Source organism: Ursus americanus, chromosome 3, assembly GCF_024610735.1.
Source record: "Ursus americanus isolate L20-20 chromosome 3, mUrsAme1.1.p, whole genome shotgun sequence".
Classification (NCBI taxonomy): Eukaryota; Metazoa; Chordata; class Mammalia; order Carnivora; family Ursidae; genus Ursus; species Ursus americanus.
The window spans coordinates 71,343,585-71,360,929 of NC_142129.1; the positions used below are offsets into that span (position 1 = coordinate 71,343,585).

At 39.2% G+C, this 17,345-nt stretch overlaps 1 long non-coding RNA gene across 3 annotated transcripts in view; it reads left to right on the forward strand.

The window, feature by feature from the left end:
- Positions 1-17,345, forward strand: part of LOC123789316 (uncharacterized) — a 345,463-nt gene that overhangs the window by 141,127 nt on the left and 186,991 nt on the right. The gene's annotated exons all lie outside the window — the stretch shown is intronic.

Genomic DNA, 17,345 nt, shown 5'->3' on the forward strand with positions numbered 1-17,345 from the left:
GAATATTTAAAATCTGGATTGTGTTGGAAAATTAAGAAATATGGTACTTTAATAAAGCAGCTATTTATTACTGTGTAAGAAACCACCTGAAACTAGTTATTTTTCCCCCCTTGTGGGTAAATAATTTAGGCCGGGCTCAGCTGGGTGGTCCTTCTGATCTCTCTGGGTTCACTTGTGTGGCTACAGTCTGCCTGTCTACAGGACTGGATAGTGTAAGACGGCCTCACTGACATGTCTGACAGTTCACATTGACATTGGCTGTTGGCCGTTGTCTAGGGGTCTTAGTTGGGACAACTCATCTCTGCCCCATGTTGTCTTTTATCTTCTAATTGGTGATAGTGGTCTTCTTCATGGCGATCTCAGGGCAGCATTCCAAGAGGGCAAGAAGAGAAGCTGCAAAATCTCTTGTTGTGTAGGATCTGGAGCTCCCACAGCAGTAGGTCTGCCTACGTTCATGTGCGGGGGAAATGCAGGCCATCTCTAGTTGGGAGAAGCAACAAAGTCACATTATCAAGGAACCCGGAGACAGAAGTTTGAGGAATTTTTGTAGCCACATTTGTATGGAACCTGTCGTAATCTTCCCTCTGGAAATAATAATTTACATCTCTTCCACATGGAAATACACTCACCCCTCCCACAAAAATCTCATAGTCATATGGAATCATCCTTGCAGTCCAGAGTTTGATTATCTAAATCAAGGCCACGTGTAGATGAGGTTGTTTTGGTGCAGCTCCTTGGTTATGACCCTTCTTTAGAAAACTTAAATAAGAGGACAAGTAATTTTTTACTCTACATGCAACAAACAATAGTCAGACTGGATGAGGATAACTGCAATAGACATTTGCACCCAGAAAGGAGGAACGGGCACACACAGCAATCACCTGCCCATGGAAATTCTGAAATCAAACCAAACACATGTTCCCCAGTTTCTCTATTCTAGGGCCTGAGAATATTCCTTGATTAGAGACTAGTTCAACCCCATTGGATTGATTCTCCATTGTTCTTGGCTCTTGGCTCAGTCCTCTCAAATCTTCCCTTTTCTATAAGAAATGGCCTGTAGGGTTTGTAGCTGAATTATTTTCCCAGACTGATTCTTGTCCACAGGAAGTCTGAGGTCCATGAGTCTTTTTTCACTTGGAATTACACAGTTCCTTTTAGTATGAACTAAAGTTGCTTTGCTATTACAACTGTCTGAAAAACTTTGTACAGTTCCTATGAATCTTATCAGGGCTTACCACATGGCCCAAAAACCATATCAGTTTTGGTTTTTTTTTTCCCAAACAGATCTCTATTTTTGTGTGTCAGCATGTTTTGGGACAGTACCCTTAATATTCAGAGAAGTTCTTTGTCTGAGAAAGCTATTAGGTTCCATCTTAGATATTTTTGTGGTCTTCAAAGAGTTTTATACCCACAATCTTGATTGGATCTTTGCTTTAAGTTATTTCTTAATTTGGGAATCTTTCATTAGCTGGAGGTATTGGGGATAAGAAAAACATTTATCTTCCCACTTAGCAACTTCCTTTAAATTTTGCTTAGAAACAGTAAGTTCCTCCTTTTATTCTTTCTTTCTTTTTCTCCATTGACTTGTCACGTGCCGTTAGAAACACCCAACGTTATGACTTTCATACACTGACTAGAGATCTTTTTAGATGGATCCATGTTTACTAGGTGCATTTTCTAACTTTCATGTTCTTGTGTTTTTTATCATGCAATAGTAGGATATTATTATTACCTCCATGGTTTATCATGTTTGCCACTATGTAACAAGGGTCACTCTCTTTCCAGCCGCTAACAGTATTTTCCTCATCACTTTCATGTCTTCATTAACAATTTCCTCATCACTTTTTGGATTGTGTACCCCCTGGCCCCAGAGCCAATGCTAAATGTTCCAGGTTTTGTTGTGGTACTCCCTTCCAGTACCAGTACGTATCAGTTTTCTATTGTTGCAAAACAAACCACTCCAAAACTTAGCGGCATAACACAATAAGCATTTATGTGCTTACGATTCTGTGGGTAAGCAATTTGGGCTGGGTACAACAGAATGGCTCTTTTTCTTGTCTCACCTGGAGTCAGTCACATGGCTTTGGTTGACTGGCAGGTTAATTGGGGTTGGGTAGTCTGAGATGGCTTCACTCACATTTGTGGGGGTTGTTGACTGGTTGTTGACTGATTGATCTGAAGGGGCTTCAGCCAGGACAACTTGGTCAAACAGTATTTTATGCCCCTGGAGTCTGGTTTTCTTCTCATGACAATTTCAGTGCAACACTCCAACGGAGCGAGCGCAGGTGCGGAAAGTTTTCTTGAGACCTAGACTTGGAAGTCACAGCCATCATTTCCACCACATTCTTTTCATCCTAGCAAGTGACAAGGACAGCTCAGATTTAAAATGTGGTGAAATATTTTCTACCTCTTGATGGAAGAAGCAACAAAGTCACATTGCAAAGGGATAATGTGCATATAAGGATGGGGAGCATTTTTGTGGCTTTCTTTGTAAAGAATCTACCATAAAAACTTGAAGGGGTATTTAGATTCTTAAATTAACTAAAATTCTACAGAATATTCCACCCTTTTTGATTACTGTGGAGAGAAGATGGTATAACCATGCAAAAGGGAATATTCTGTTCCTGTGGAAGATGAAATATGGAGATAGGTGATTCTAAAATGGGGCTAGAAACACTATGTATCTTACTGTCCACTTTTCAACACAGAACATTTATGAAAAAGTATCTTTCTTTTTTCCAGAAAGCTACGATTTTCCGTCTCTTCTCTGAGTACATATCTGTAAAATAGTAGCTCTTGATTTTTCCCTTTATTTTCTTTCTTCTTAGTAGCTTAAAAAATACAGTTCTTCCTTTTCTCTTCATCTCTTGGTCTAGTTTTCCATGAAACTGAACAAGCTTCTTCTACAGTTTCAGGTTAAGCTTACCATTTATTGTGTGTTTTTGTTTTTTTATTAAATTTTTAATTGTAATTCCAATGTAGTTAACATATGGTGTTGTATTAGTTTCAGGTTTACAGTATAGCGATTCAACAATTCTATACATTGCTTGCTGTTCATCATGATAAATGTATTCTTTAAGCCCTATTTCTCTTTACTTACCTATGTCACCCTCCCCACCTCCCCTTACCATTTACTTTGAATAGTGGAACATCAAAAAGAGTTTCCACAAGACTTTGAAATAAGGAGGTGGTTTTTTGCCACTTATCATGTGATTTATTTTTTTTGGTCACTCTTAGAAAACACCAATTGACATTTCTTTATTGAGGTTCCATGGGGTACTTAATTTACTGGTTTAATAATAACACCACGTTTTTATAGCTAGAGGAAAAAAAAAACACCATTGAGAAAATCTTTCTGTTTTCGATATACTGCACACTGACATGCCCTGTTCAGCGTGAACAAAAGGCTATGTTTTTAAAATAGGGGTTTCAAGGAGACTAGATTGGAGATAAAGAGAGCGTGCAAACAAACTAGAGTTTTATGAGGCTGAGATAAGTTAAAAAGAAAGGAGGGCGAAGTGAAGTTGAAAACTGTGCGGTAACAGAAGTGGGAAAGATTCTGAAAATGCTTTGATGGTAATTTCATTGAAGTGGTGAGAGGCAGAGATTGGGGTGTGGAATAAGTAAATTTTATTTATCCTTTGCAACAAAATACATGCTTGAAAAATGCTCTTAATTTTGAAGATGATTAAAGCCATTACTATCTAAGTAAACACCTAATGTTGGTTTATACAACTTAGTCTTGTCTCTGCTAGTCTCTGTACTAAAAAGCCTTTAAGTTGGCATCAGAAAGTTAGCATTCTGTGTTTGAGATGAGAAACTGAAAAGTCAGCTGCTGTCTTTACTTGGAATATAAGACACTGAATCTTTCATTTTTATAACCTTGCAGTTTTTAAGAAAAGTATTTAAGAAAGATGAGAAACTGGGAAACTTGATAAAATTTAACTTTCCAGCTCAAGTAGCATTAAGTCATTGTTGCAGTCCTAGAAATGGTTTATTTGGAATCATTTATTATGTTTGATGAACTCAATGAAAATCATGAAAGGAGCACTCTTTTTATTTCCTTGCTGTTCCATAATGATATTTACTGTTTGCACAGTGATCATTCAATTTCCAGAGATGCTCACCACCTTCTCCTGCTGATTAAATTCCTGTTTGGTTTCACTGCCAAGTCTGTTGGATTAAATTAACAAGTTCTGTTTGCCTTAGTGGGAATGACCTGCACCAACCTTCAGCTTGTACAAAATAATAATCTCTTCAAAGATATATTGATTCAGTGCTCTTTATCTTCTTCTGAAGAAATGTGCAGTGAAAATGTTATCTTCAGCTTGCTGGAATTTGCAGGCCTGCCTTGCTTATTTTAATATATTGGAGACCTTGATCTTCCACATTTAATAACTCCTTTCTCTTTGCTGTTTTTGATGCTTCTTGTTCTTCTAAAGGATCACCAAATCTTGATTACTCTAAGGGAAGACTTTAACATGATCTTTTAGTCTATAAAATGTCCCACTCTTGAAAATTATCTACATCAAAGGGCCAATTAAGGGAGATTAAAACCTTCCTTTTTTAAAAGTAAATCCAATTTTTATTGAATTGCTTTCTTCTGTCCCTCTTTTATTTGCTTTATAGCTAACAACTAAGAGATATTGAGAAGGTTTTGAAGAGAATGAATTAAAATTTTTGATATAAAAAGATTTGAGAGTATAACAAGATTTTATAAATTTTACATGGAGCCTAAGCCATTGCAAGCATTATAGCAAGCAGTAGAAAATTAAAATGACATTCTCTGAATTTCAATTAAAAAAAGAATGGCAAGGGTAGAATGAGGAATAGGGGTAAACAGGACAGTAGCGTGGGGAAAAAAATCCATAGTCATTAATTTTAGGGATTAGGTTCTGGCACGAAGTCTGTGTATGTGTTCGAATTTATTACCTACCTGCCCCCTCCCTCACATTATTTCCTTTCACAGACAAGGTAAGTGAGGAACGAAGAGATTCAGTAATTTGCCTAAGATCATACATAGTGCACAAACTGACATCTATCATTTCACCTAAAGTCAACTTGACTCAAAAGTTTATTCCCTTCTTAACAAAACATACTCTACATCCGAGAAGTAATCACTTCCAAATTCTCAACCCTGTCTTCTACTTTCTGCCCCCAAACCTACCCCACGATTCTGTGTACTGCACGATAACCACAGAGGTTATCGGTCGAAACTTCGTCCCCATAGAGGTGCTTGCTTATTGTATTCATCTTTTAATCTAGTGGCATTCTTTCATGGAGTTCAGTGAAATTCATCTCTCTGCTGTCAGGCAAAGTGAGAAAAACCACTCAGGGAATCTCCCTCAGCTACATGGACCTCAAGGAGGCGACACTGGGAGTGAACCTGGAATGGCGGCTGTGTCTCTGCTGCTCTGTCAGTGTCAGCCCCCAAGTGTGAGCATCTGGGTGAGCTGAGTGTGCTTCTGTTTTTTTGTACATCACTCTTTACCACAAGCCAAGTACTTAACCTCGGGCCCAGCGGAAGAACTAATGATCCGTGCCAATGTAGGAGGAAAGCTGGCTGATTTGGATTGACTGAGAGATTATACGTTTGTAGGCTGCACCTAATGGGCCACTAAAGGCTCTGTAAATGATAGCTTCTCACCTTGTGTGCGATGGAGGACCTGTTCTCTCCGCCCGCCTCATCCTTCCTGCCTTTCCACCTACTTTTCCACTGTGTCAGTGCTGCCCTTGGGGCATGACGTTTTTGGGTATGGCGCCTTACCTCACAGCCTTTACCAACTGTCCTGTCTCTCTGAGGTTCTTCCACATGTTTGGTGACCAGTGAACAGGTTTTCCATCTCTGAAGACATCCACAGATTTCTTTTTCTCCCCCCTGTGTGGAGGGCCTTTTTTGTTAGTTTCAGCGAAAGTTCTATCTCTTCCTTCAAGTTTCTCTTGGCTCTGTTGGTCTACTTTCTTTAAAGAATCCATGCTACACATCTTCCCCGAAGCAAAGAAGCAGAGAGCCCACTTTCTCTTTGAGTTGGGGGAAGAGAAAGGAGAAAAAAAAATAGGAAGGAACAAAATTCAGATTTCAAAAACTTGCCTGCCATAGTATTATGGTCAATTGCAATGTTTCCCCATCCCACTGAGAGTGTCCTGGGCTCAATATTGCTGTTTCCTGTTTGGCATCATACAGAGAATAACAGCCCAGGAGAAATGCTGTTCTTTGCAGGTATCAGTTTTCAGGGAGTTCCTGTATAAAATTTAGCTGAGTCAAAATCAATCCCAGGAGATAACACTGATGGCAAGTTGTGGTATAGGTTGCAGTAGGAGCAAGCAAGGGATTTTGAGAAAGTGGCAATTAGGCCATGAGATATCCTTTTTTTTTTTTTTATGTCCTTCTGACATGGGTCTAGAACTCTTGTGATATCTTTTTAATAATTTGTGATTATTGCCTGGGATGGATTTGAAGACCTGGATTTACCTTTGGTTTGTTAAATTTCCATTATTGCCTATTACTGGCTCTATTACTAATAACCTCTCAGTGCATTCATTTTCCTTTTTAAAAATAAGAGTTTCACACTTATGCACAGTGAGAGAGTGCTGAGGTTATTAGGCTAGCACTTTTCTAAGGCCCAATTTATTAGTATTCTTCCACTATCCCTCAGGTTATCTACAAAAGAATTTTCAGTCGTTCAACCTTTCTATTATACTTGAACATAGGTCTTGAGAGTATTTCTTTTTTTTTCCTCACGTGAGTAGTATTTTTCACTGTCATTTTCAGTGGCGCCACGTCAATATCAAAGAAATGATTTCCAAGTAGCTGTGCATAAGTTGAGGTTTCCAGTTGATCTTTGCAGTTCCTTTCCTGCAAGTCGAGGCTGAGAAGCAAGCAAACAGAAGAGTTTTCATTGAAGCAGAAGGCAAGTGAAACAGAAGGCAGAAAAGGGGGCTTATAACCGGGGCTGTATTCTAGCCAATTGATCTGGGACTGACACTAACGAAGGACAACGTTCTGCAGGAAAGAGTGATGAGGTAACTAGCTATTACTCAGATAGCAGTGTTTTTGTACTTGATCGCTGTCTGTGAACAGTGATAAGGTTGGAGCGACCTTCCAAACGATGCCATAGCAGTTGTAGTGATTGCTAGGCCTTGAACGAGCTTTATTATGGGTTGGCTATTCATCTCTTCCGAGAGAACTAAAATATAGCTGGACAATGTCCTATCATTAATTTTTGGTGAGGGACTTCCACATTAAAACAAAGCAAAAAGAAAAGAAAAAAAAATGGCCAAATGTATGCAATGATCAAAAGGGGCTGTGTTGCGTTTTGTTTTTCTTTCTCACGAGGAGAGATTGAGGACCAGAATTTGGAGATGATGTAATAGACTGTAATGGCTTGGATTTGCATGCAAATTATGATTTTTTTACCTGTTTGGGGATAAGGGCTTTCCATTGGTACTTTGATATAAGGCCGATGGTAAATGCCCGAAAAGTTATTAAACCTCCTGTTCTGGCGATGTTAGGTAGGACGGGCAGATGGATTCATTAACGTGAGACTCCTTTTTCTCCTTATTATTCCTAGTTGCCGTTGCCAGGATATTTTAGTTTCAGCGATTTCTCTCCTTTTCTTGTTGTAATAATTTTTCTCCCTTCTTTCCTGGTTATTTGACATGTTCATTTCTCTTGGGAATGATGCTGCTTATTTCTCCTCAGCAGCTATGACTTTTACTATTTCTACCATACTGTAAGTTTCATATACTTTCCCTTATATTTTAAGCAAGAAACGAGTGACTACCCAATATACGTGCACTATGTTCCTTGTATTGAATATATTTTAGATACTTCACATACGTGATTTAGTGAAAGGTGGAAGAGGCATTTTTTTCCTAGTGAAACCGAGCGAAACTGAGCACAAATATTATATTTCCCATGAATTATCATGAATTTGTTGACAGAATATGAATTATAATTCTGTCTCCTGATTCTTAAGTCTGTATGTATTTGGGTTTATGGGACTCACAGGAAGCTGAGTGTGAGGTGAATAGACAACAACACCTTTAGGGACTCAATGCCGGGATAGACGGCGGAAGATGATATCGTGCTACACAGAGGTGTGCTGCATAAATGGAAGCTACTACTCTGACCAGATGTCACTTTCTTCACAAAAATGAGTTCACAATCTCCATTCCATCTTGTTAGTGCTAGAATAACATTCCAGAAAGGATATCATGATCAAAAAGCACAGATACATTTGAAGCCCTCAGTCTACAGAGGCAGAGAGCTTTAGCAGCATGCAGTCTACAGAGGATTAGCAAGCATGGAAGCATGTAAGTGACGTGGTGTAATTTCCTTGAATTTCTCCTTCACGCTCACTTGAAATGTCTTCTGGCCTGACCTGCTCTATCTCCTCCCCTTCTAGGCTTTCCAAAGTGGGTTATGTCGGATCGGCCAGTATTTGAGGTTTTGTGATGGAGAATTTGGAAGAAAAGGGAAAAACTAGAGAGCAACTGCTGGAAGAAGTTTTGTTTTGTGTGTGTTTAGGGTGGGAGTGGATTGGGAGCACAACTATTACATGAAAGCAGAAGTGGAAGAGGAAAATGGTGATAAAAAAAGATGTCCTTAGGACCATCTTTCTTTTTCACCATGTCTGAGGAAGACAAATAAAATCTCTGTCATTTTCATTTGAAATCACTTGTGTTTACATGACCTGTGTTCTGTAAAGATGACCCGTGTGTTCTTCACTATGTGGTTCAAAGCACAAGCTTGCATGTGTTGTGCTTATGAGGGATGAGCATTTGAGACAAAGAAGCCCTGGACCAGATGGCTGCATGGCTTGAACCAGAATGGTTAATTATTTTCACCAACTGAAAGGGCAGAAACTTGATGCCAGTTTTGGTAAATTAATGTCTGCCTACTCTTAGTTGCCTACCTTAGGCCCTAGGCAATTAACGTGACTGTTCCAGCGATCCTATCAATAATCCTGTAAGAAAACAGAAAACTGTCTGCTTCAACCATGCAAAGTTTTAAAAAATTAATTGCAAAATAAAATACTCAGTATAAAAACCTAGCCAATGTCAAAATAAAGATTTCCTTTACTTTTACTCTAACTTTTCAGACATCATTGCTGCAGTTAACTGCTTCATGTGCAAAACAAAATATATGGTATAATTCCATTTCCCTGCAGTCAAACCCCAAACCTATGCTTACTTGTATCGTATAGGCAAAAGGGATCTAAAGGAATGTAGTCTTTTATGTACATTATCAATCCATGCTTGAGATAGCTTTTGATTGTGTTTAATCTTGTTGGAATGTGAAATAGATTTTACTTGAGTGCTCCTTCCTAAAATTTAAAAATCATTTTCCAGGGGCATCTGGGTGGCTCAAGCAGTTAAATGTCTGACTTCAGCTCAGGTCATGATCTTGGGGTCCTGGGATTGGCCCTGCATTAGGCTCCCTGCTCAGTGGGGAGTCTGCTTGTCTGTCTCCCTCTCCCTTTGTCCCTCTCTCCGCTCATGCTCTCTCTGTCTCTCTCTCAAGTAAATAAATGAAATCTTTAAAAAAAATCATTTTCCATATATGTATTGGTGCCTGTCCAGTCAGAAAACCAGAAACCACACTGTATTTCAACAAAGGGAATTCAGTCCAGGGAATTGGTTAAAGAAGGTTGAAAGAGTAAAATGGGAGAATAACAGATGTAGGAAGTAGCTACATTCCTAGGGCTGGGATCATGAAAGGAAGAAGGTAGGGTTTTCAGAGTCTATGAGTACAGACTGTGTAACCTGGAACTCAGATAACTGAAGAGAAGTCATAACCTGGCTACTGTGGGTTTCCTGAGAAGTGTACAATGAAGCTGGTTCTAGGAATGCCAATGGCGGCTGTCCGGATGAAGGGCCAGAGTGAGACAACAGAGAAGGAAAAGAAAGGAATAATTCCCTCTCCCCTTCTCCTGCTTCCCAGTCTGCTCCCAGAGTCCACTACTTGCTGTACCTGACAGGGAGCATCTTGACCTTAGGATCACCAGAGTATAGAATCATAGATTTGGAACTGGGCCATAAGAACTGTATAACCAGCCAATACTTATGATCATTTAAAGGTATTTCCAAATCTTGAGTTTCTGACTCTGGGTCATAGCTTATATCTGAGAGTAGTCCTGATTAGTAGCCAAAAATTTGGCAGAAAGTAGACAGGGTGAGGAAACTAATTTAATTGGGATATACTCTTTACTAGTTGCCTCCAAATTATTCTTTTCTGAGAAATAGTGGGTCTAATGCCTTCCGAGTATTAATTTGATTAATGGTGATTAATTTAGAACCATTTTTAGCACATTATGTACAGTAAATAATTACCACAGTAAAATACAGTGGAATTTGTATTCTCATGGGAGAGAACGAGGATCCTTGGATCTCATTTCTATTGCTGCGATTTGGTGCTCTACCAACCAAGATAAATGGCCCAGGGTGTTCCTAAACTGTGATGCTCTTATTGCAACATTCTTATGGGTGTGAAATCGGTGTAACATTACCTTCTCCCTTAGTGGGGATTATGCTGTGGGACTCGATCCTAGGACCCTGGGATCATGACCTGAGCTGAAGGCAGATGCTTAACCGACTGAGCCACCCAAGAACTATAGTACTTTTTACCCTTTTTCCATATGCTGATTACTAGGCCATCAGTTTTTTTTTTTTTTTTTTTTTTTTGGTGAAGGATGATATGTGTGTGGGTGACAGCAAGAGTGGGGAAGAATCTTGGTTGGTTGCCTTGCTGGTAGGATTAGTCTCGCCATAACAGAATACCACAGACTGGGTGGTTGAAACAATAGAAATGGTGCCAGCATAAGTTGTTTCTGAAGAGGACTCTCTTCCTGGCTTGCAGATGGCTGCCTTCTCAGTGGTCCTCATGTGGTCTCCTTTCTGTGACATGAGAGGAAAAGGAGTTAGCTTTCTGGTGTCTCTCCTTGTAAGAACACAAATCAGCTTTTCCCTACTCCCACCCTGCTACCCCATGACTCATTTAACTTTAATCACTTCCTTAAAGTTACCATCTCCAAATACAGCTATGCTGGGAGTTAGGGCTTCAGCATATGAACTCTAGGAGGATGTAAACATTTAGTCCACGACACTGATGAATTCTGCTTCTTTGTTATTCTCAGCATATGTTCTAGGTACCTCAGTTCCTTCATTTGTAAAGGTCAAGAGAAACACTTAAAAGTACCTGAGAGCTAATGATAAAGGTTATATCCCTTGCAATTAATTTCTCTACTGATAACTGCAGTGCCTGCTCTTAATTTTTCTCTAGAGTAGTCTGATTTTACTTTTGATTCTTATAACTGAATTTAAGTGAAACTGAAAGATAAATTCATCTTTAGCCATATGCCATTCTCTTAGCGTGTGGCATAATTTTACATAAAATATTTTAGCTTAGTATTTTAAAAAGCATTGTAAGTTTTATTGTATCTTAGTTTTCCCTCTAACCAAGTCTCCAGGGGACAAATGGATATTTGTATGGAGTCTAGAGGAAGATGGTCTTTCTCCAGGCTTTTTTTCTTTTTCTTTCCTAAGTATATAACTTGGTGATTTAGAATCACAGGACTGTACCTATGCCACATTGTGAAAGTAGATCAGCCCCACTCAAGAGGTGTGAGAAGCTAGACAGACATGTTCTTGTTTACCCACCATGCTCTAATAGGAAATTATTGTAAGTGGAGCATAAGAATATATTCTGAGTCTTATTTGAACATTGCTTTGATACTTAGTCTATATTAGAACATAAATTCAAATTGCTTGCTGTGTTTTTACTTGTGAGGCTTATAAGCATGCCCAGGGGTTATTTAACACAATGCATAAATGAACTATAATTTAAATAAGTGCACTAAAATGCTTGGTTTTCTATTCTCTATTGGGAAGAGCAAATTGATCACTGGAGAGTACCATGAGTAGAATATCTACCAGAACCAAGGAATCCTCAAATTCGCATTTTAATTGAATAATATTTGAAGATATTATTCTTCTGAGAAAAGGAGAATTGACTGAAATCTCAATAGAGTTGAATGTCACTATTTCCCAACTTGATATTCTCTGAATCTACTGAAAGAGGAGATTGAAACTGAGAATTTTTCTTATCAAAGTTACTATTTTTGTACATGAAAGTTCTACTTAATAATAACATCTGGCAAAATAAAATGTGCCTGGCATATTACATGTTAGAGACTATGCCAAGTACTGGGATTTTAAAAAGATGAACAAAATAATCAGGGGATTATAATATATGACCTCTATATGGGTCCTCAAATATTACACTATGGTGGGACTACTAAGATAATACATGACTATGCTTGGTCAAGAACAGAGGTGATACGGTGGAGGGAATGATTAACTGAAACTCTCTGGGGATAGAAGTTGCAGAAAAGGGCTTAACAGAAGATGCCTGATGTGATCTATCGACACACAGTACCTATTTCCTCCTCTTCAAAGACCCTAAATCTTTATAGGAGTTTGAAGGCTAAAAACTATAATGAGATGCTCCAGTGCAAAATTTGCAAAACAGGGGAGAACAGGGTCATTTTTCCTTCAGCAGTGATTGCAGCTGATGTATAAGGATCCTGTAAACATTCTTTTTTCTTGCAGTGACAGACCTCGTTTCACTGTCTAAGTCATCCGCTTTGGCTTGACATTGGAGCAGCTGTGACATTGGCAGTGCTTCTTGTAGCTTTCTGACCCCTGACTGTCAGCAGCAGCTTCCAAGTTCTGGATTGTGCCTGCCATGTTGTGACCTGAAAGCTTATTGGTGGCCCCTGACTTGTGTTCCTCTAGTCCTTTCAGCAGTCTTGTTGGTACATCATTCCCTGCAGTAAGTGCCTTCCTGGCTGACATACCCAGAGTGGTTTCTATTTCCTACAGTGAACTCTGATACAAAGGGTTTGGAAGATGTAAAGGAGCTCACCAAGCGAACAAAGGAATGAAAGGCCCATACCACTCTAAGCAAACAAAAAACCCACAAAATAATGGGGGGGGGCATGAACACTATGGTAGTGAATATAAATCAAAGTAAGTCATTACTGCTGGAGTGTGAGGAGGTAGGAGAGATAGAATATGAGGTTGGTGCATTAAAAAGGAAAGAGATTATGCAGTGAGTTGTATGATTTTCTAAAGCTGGCATTGGGTAGCTGCTGAACTAATTTAACCAGGGAGTGGTTCTGTGAAGGCTGCATTTTTAGGTAGCCCATTCTTTTTTTTTTTTTTTAAAGATTTTATTTATTTATGTGACAGAGTGACAGCTAGCGAGAGAGGGAACACAGCAGGGGAGTGGGAGAGGGAGAAGCAGGCTCCCAGCAGAGGAGCCTGACGTGGGACTCGATCCCGAACACGGGATCACGCCCTGAGCCGAAGGCAGACGCTCAACGACTGCGCTACCCAGGCGCCCCTAGGTAGCCCATTCTTACGACTCTATGGAGGATGACCCGGAGGAAGGTTGTTCAGAAAGTACAGAAGACCCAGGGAAGCTTACGGAGTAAGAGATTATCGAAGAGAAAATTCTATTCAGGTTTAGGTCTTTGGGTTAAATTATTATTGTTTTTTAATGGAAAATAAACTTAAGAAAATACATTGTGATAGTTTTTCATTTTAGAAAGAATTAAGTTTCCAGAAAAAGAATAATTAAGGCTTCAGAGAATTATTTTTCTTTTTCATGCTCAGAGTATATCTCCTTTCTTTGCATCCACAAGAATCTCCAGCCTTACATATTTTAGACTTTTGGGGGGAGAATATGTCAAGAGGAGAAAGAACTACTGATCTGTGTAGGAAGGGGATATTTTTGTCTTCCCTTGACGTTTGCATCAATTTACATGAAAATTTCTTTTTAAAGCATAAATACATTTATCCCCAACTTCCTTCTTGTGAGTTATTGTAGCACAGGGTGGGAAGAAGCAAGACAATAACAAAAGAAGTGGGGACGCTGGGAGAGGAGGCATTTGGCAGGAAGAATCAGAGGTTGGCACGGTTAGTCCCAGGCACACAAAGCTACTGCTAAGCTGTTGGAGGAAACTGTTAAGGCTGCTTCCTTTGCTCATTCCACATCTTCTCTTCAGTTTTTTCACACCGTACTCTTGGAAATGAGCCTCTGATTTCTTTAACCTAGCCCAAGAGAAGCTGAACAAACAACACGGAACACCAGGACACTTGATGTTTGCAAAAAAGTGTGAAAACTATGGATGTCTTTCAACAGGCAAACAAAACAAGGAAACATTTTTCTTTTTATAGAATTAGACTCTGATGTGATTCAAACTTCCAAAAAAAGAGGCAGTAGGAACTAGTTTATATTTGTACATGTCTCAGTCTACAGTAGCTGCTATAACAAAACACCCAAGACTGCGTAGCTTGTAAACAACAGAAATGTATTTCTCACAGTTGTTGAGAACGGAAGTCTGAGATCAGGGTGCCAGCATGGTTGAGTTCTGGTGAGTGCTCTCTTCCAGGCTGCAGACTGCCAGCTGCTCATCGTATCCTCACATGGTAGATAGCAGAGATTAGAAGCTAGCTCTCTTCTGACTCTGCTAAGGGTCTCCCATTCTTGGGGGCTTCTTCCTCCTCACGTCATCTAATCATAATTACCTCCCAAGGGCCCCACCTCTTAACACCATCACATGGGGGGCAGGGTTTCAACATAAGAATTTCGGGGGGACACAAATATTCACTCTATAACAGTTGGTCCCTTCTGCACCTTTGCCAGGGATGGAGCTTGAAGAATGGAGAATATTTTTTCTTCCTGTGGGTATGACCTATCTGGCCTTTTGCAGAGAAATAGAATTATCTGTCCATCAACATTTGCCTACAAGTGGGCAATTCTACGTATAAACTAAAATGTCGTGCTGATGTGTTTTCTAGAAAAACTTCATTTATGAATAATCCATTATTTGTCAATTAAAGAATTCCTGAAAGAATCGTTTTAGAAATGAGTGTGTTTATACTACGGAATAAAAATCTTTCATAGTTTTCTAAATTACCAACTCAAGCATGAAGGAATATTTAAGAATAATTATTGGAATGGGATGGGGTGGATGTTCTAACTAAGCCTGGGGAACTCCTTGGCCACACTGTTCCCTTCTGTCATCATTTAGCTTTCCCGGCCACCCTTTGGGAACCATGTTGGTCTCTGAAAGAATGCTTATTTATGAGATCTTTGAATATTAAGATCAGAGTTTTGGATCTCATTCATAAAGTTGCAGAAGGCTCTGCAATTAATTGATGTAGTCTTATTCGACCTGTTCTTGCTGACAGCTGCAAAGATCCATGCATTTTTGGGACTGGCAGATTTCTGTCTCTTTCAGCATGCCTTTTAAGAAATGTCAATTTCTTGAGAAATTATTTCTTTTTTTACCCTGGAGCTCGCTGGAAATGTGCTTTGTCCCTCTCTGGTCTGTGACCTCTCAGATCTTCGACATCCCTGTATTGCTCTTTCATTATCTACAATGGTGAGAGAGATGTAGTTCCTGGATTTGGGGCTTTTTAAATCGTTTGTCAGGTTATCAGTAAGTGCTGAGCCATACCAACTTGGAAGGTTCTGTTTAACCATTTCGTGGTTACTTTTGTGCAAGCTATAATCCTTTATGCAGACAACTCACTATTTCCAAATCATTGCGCTTTATCTCCTCCCTGCTTGATCACACAGTTCCCTCTGCCTGAAATGCCTTTCAACCTCCTTTCTTACTTGTCACACTCCTACCCATTCTTTGAAATCAAGTTAAAAGTGCTCTTTCTCTGTGAGGCCTTTTCCAGTAACTCCAGATGTAAGTGATCCCATCCTCCTTTGAAACCCAGATCTCTTAATTTCACTGTGTTGATGATATCTAAGCTATAATTTTTCATTGCTTGCCTTACAGTCTTATTATCTCATATAAATATATCTGATTTTGTCTCCAGAAAGATTTAAAGTAGTTATGTCCCTTATTAGAGGTAAGTTCCTGTAAACAAGATTCTTATATATAATTGTGTTAATTATCATAGCAGATTAACAAAACAGTTTCACATAACTGACTCACTCTTATGACACTTCAGTGTGGTCCCTGAAGGGCAGCCTTCTCTATATATGGTGATGGCGCAGCCAGACTCTTACCGTCTCAGGCCACTGGCATCTTCAGCATGTGGCTTCCAAGGATGCCGTGTAAGGACAAGAGAGAGTAGTAGAGAGAACACATATGCTTCTTAACTAGGTTGGTCCAAAAGGGTTCACCTCTCTTCTGTTTACATTCTATAGTCACCTGGACATAGTTAGATGCTAAGAAAGATCAGGAAATATAACATCTCGCTAGAAGACATTTCCCTAGACTCCGTGGGGTAGGAACACAGATGTTTGTTGAACAAGTAGCTCTACCACAACAATGAAGGCTCTCTAAGGTGTCTGTGGCTTCCTCGCCCATAGGAGTTGCTTGCTATGTGTTTGCAAGGAAGGAAGGAAGAGAAAAGTAGGAAGGAAGGAAGGAAGGAAAGAAGGAAGGAAGGAAGGAAGGAAGGGAGGAAATATTGTGTAAAGACAAGGGTAAAGACAATTAGAAGGGGTGAGCCAGAAGTTAGCATGTGTTTTATGGCTGCTGGACGTAATAGTTCACAAACTCAGTGTGGGTGGGAGAGTAGCTGTTTGCCCTAAGGGAAGAATAATCAGTTTAGGATTTATCTCTGTTCTTTAACCAGGCCTTGATCCAAAGGTCACAGATTATTCTACAGAAATAGTGATGAATACCTATGAAAATATATATTCATCTTTTTTTCTGAGTATATGATCGTTAAAGTGCTTCAAAAATTGTTTATTTGCCTCAAGAACATTCTCGAAGGTATGCTTCTATTTTAGAAAATAATTGTTCTCATTGTTGGACAAACATCCATTTGTTCTAATGATTAAAGAAGTGTTCTATTACCTTGGGAATGACTCAGATTTTTAAGAGCCAGGGATAGAATCACATAATTTCCAAGAGAATGAAGTGTTTTGTGTTTTTTTTCTCCATAGGAAAGATTCATGGGTACTGCTTTTGCTATTTTTTTCCTATCAAGAGGCAATAGATAGGATATCTATTCAAAAGTGTATAATGTTACACAGTGACAAGATGTCAAATTCACAGGCTAAGGGAGACTATCTCTTCATGCAACATATTTTTTTTGAAGCTTCTAAGCATCTATTAAATTATACAAGTGAACAGAATTGATAGCTGTTAAAAAAAATTAAAGTACCAGCCACAGTATGTTTAGAGACGGCAAGTAAAACAAAACACTTTAGATCTGAACTTCCACTTCATTTTATATGTGTGTTTACTCAGGAATTGTTATGCCTTATCACTTTTATCGTTCTTTTATCACAGCTGTGTGAAAAA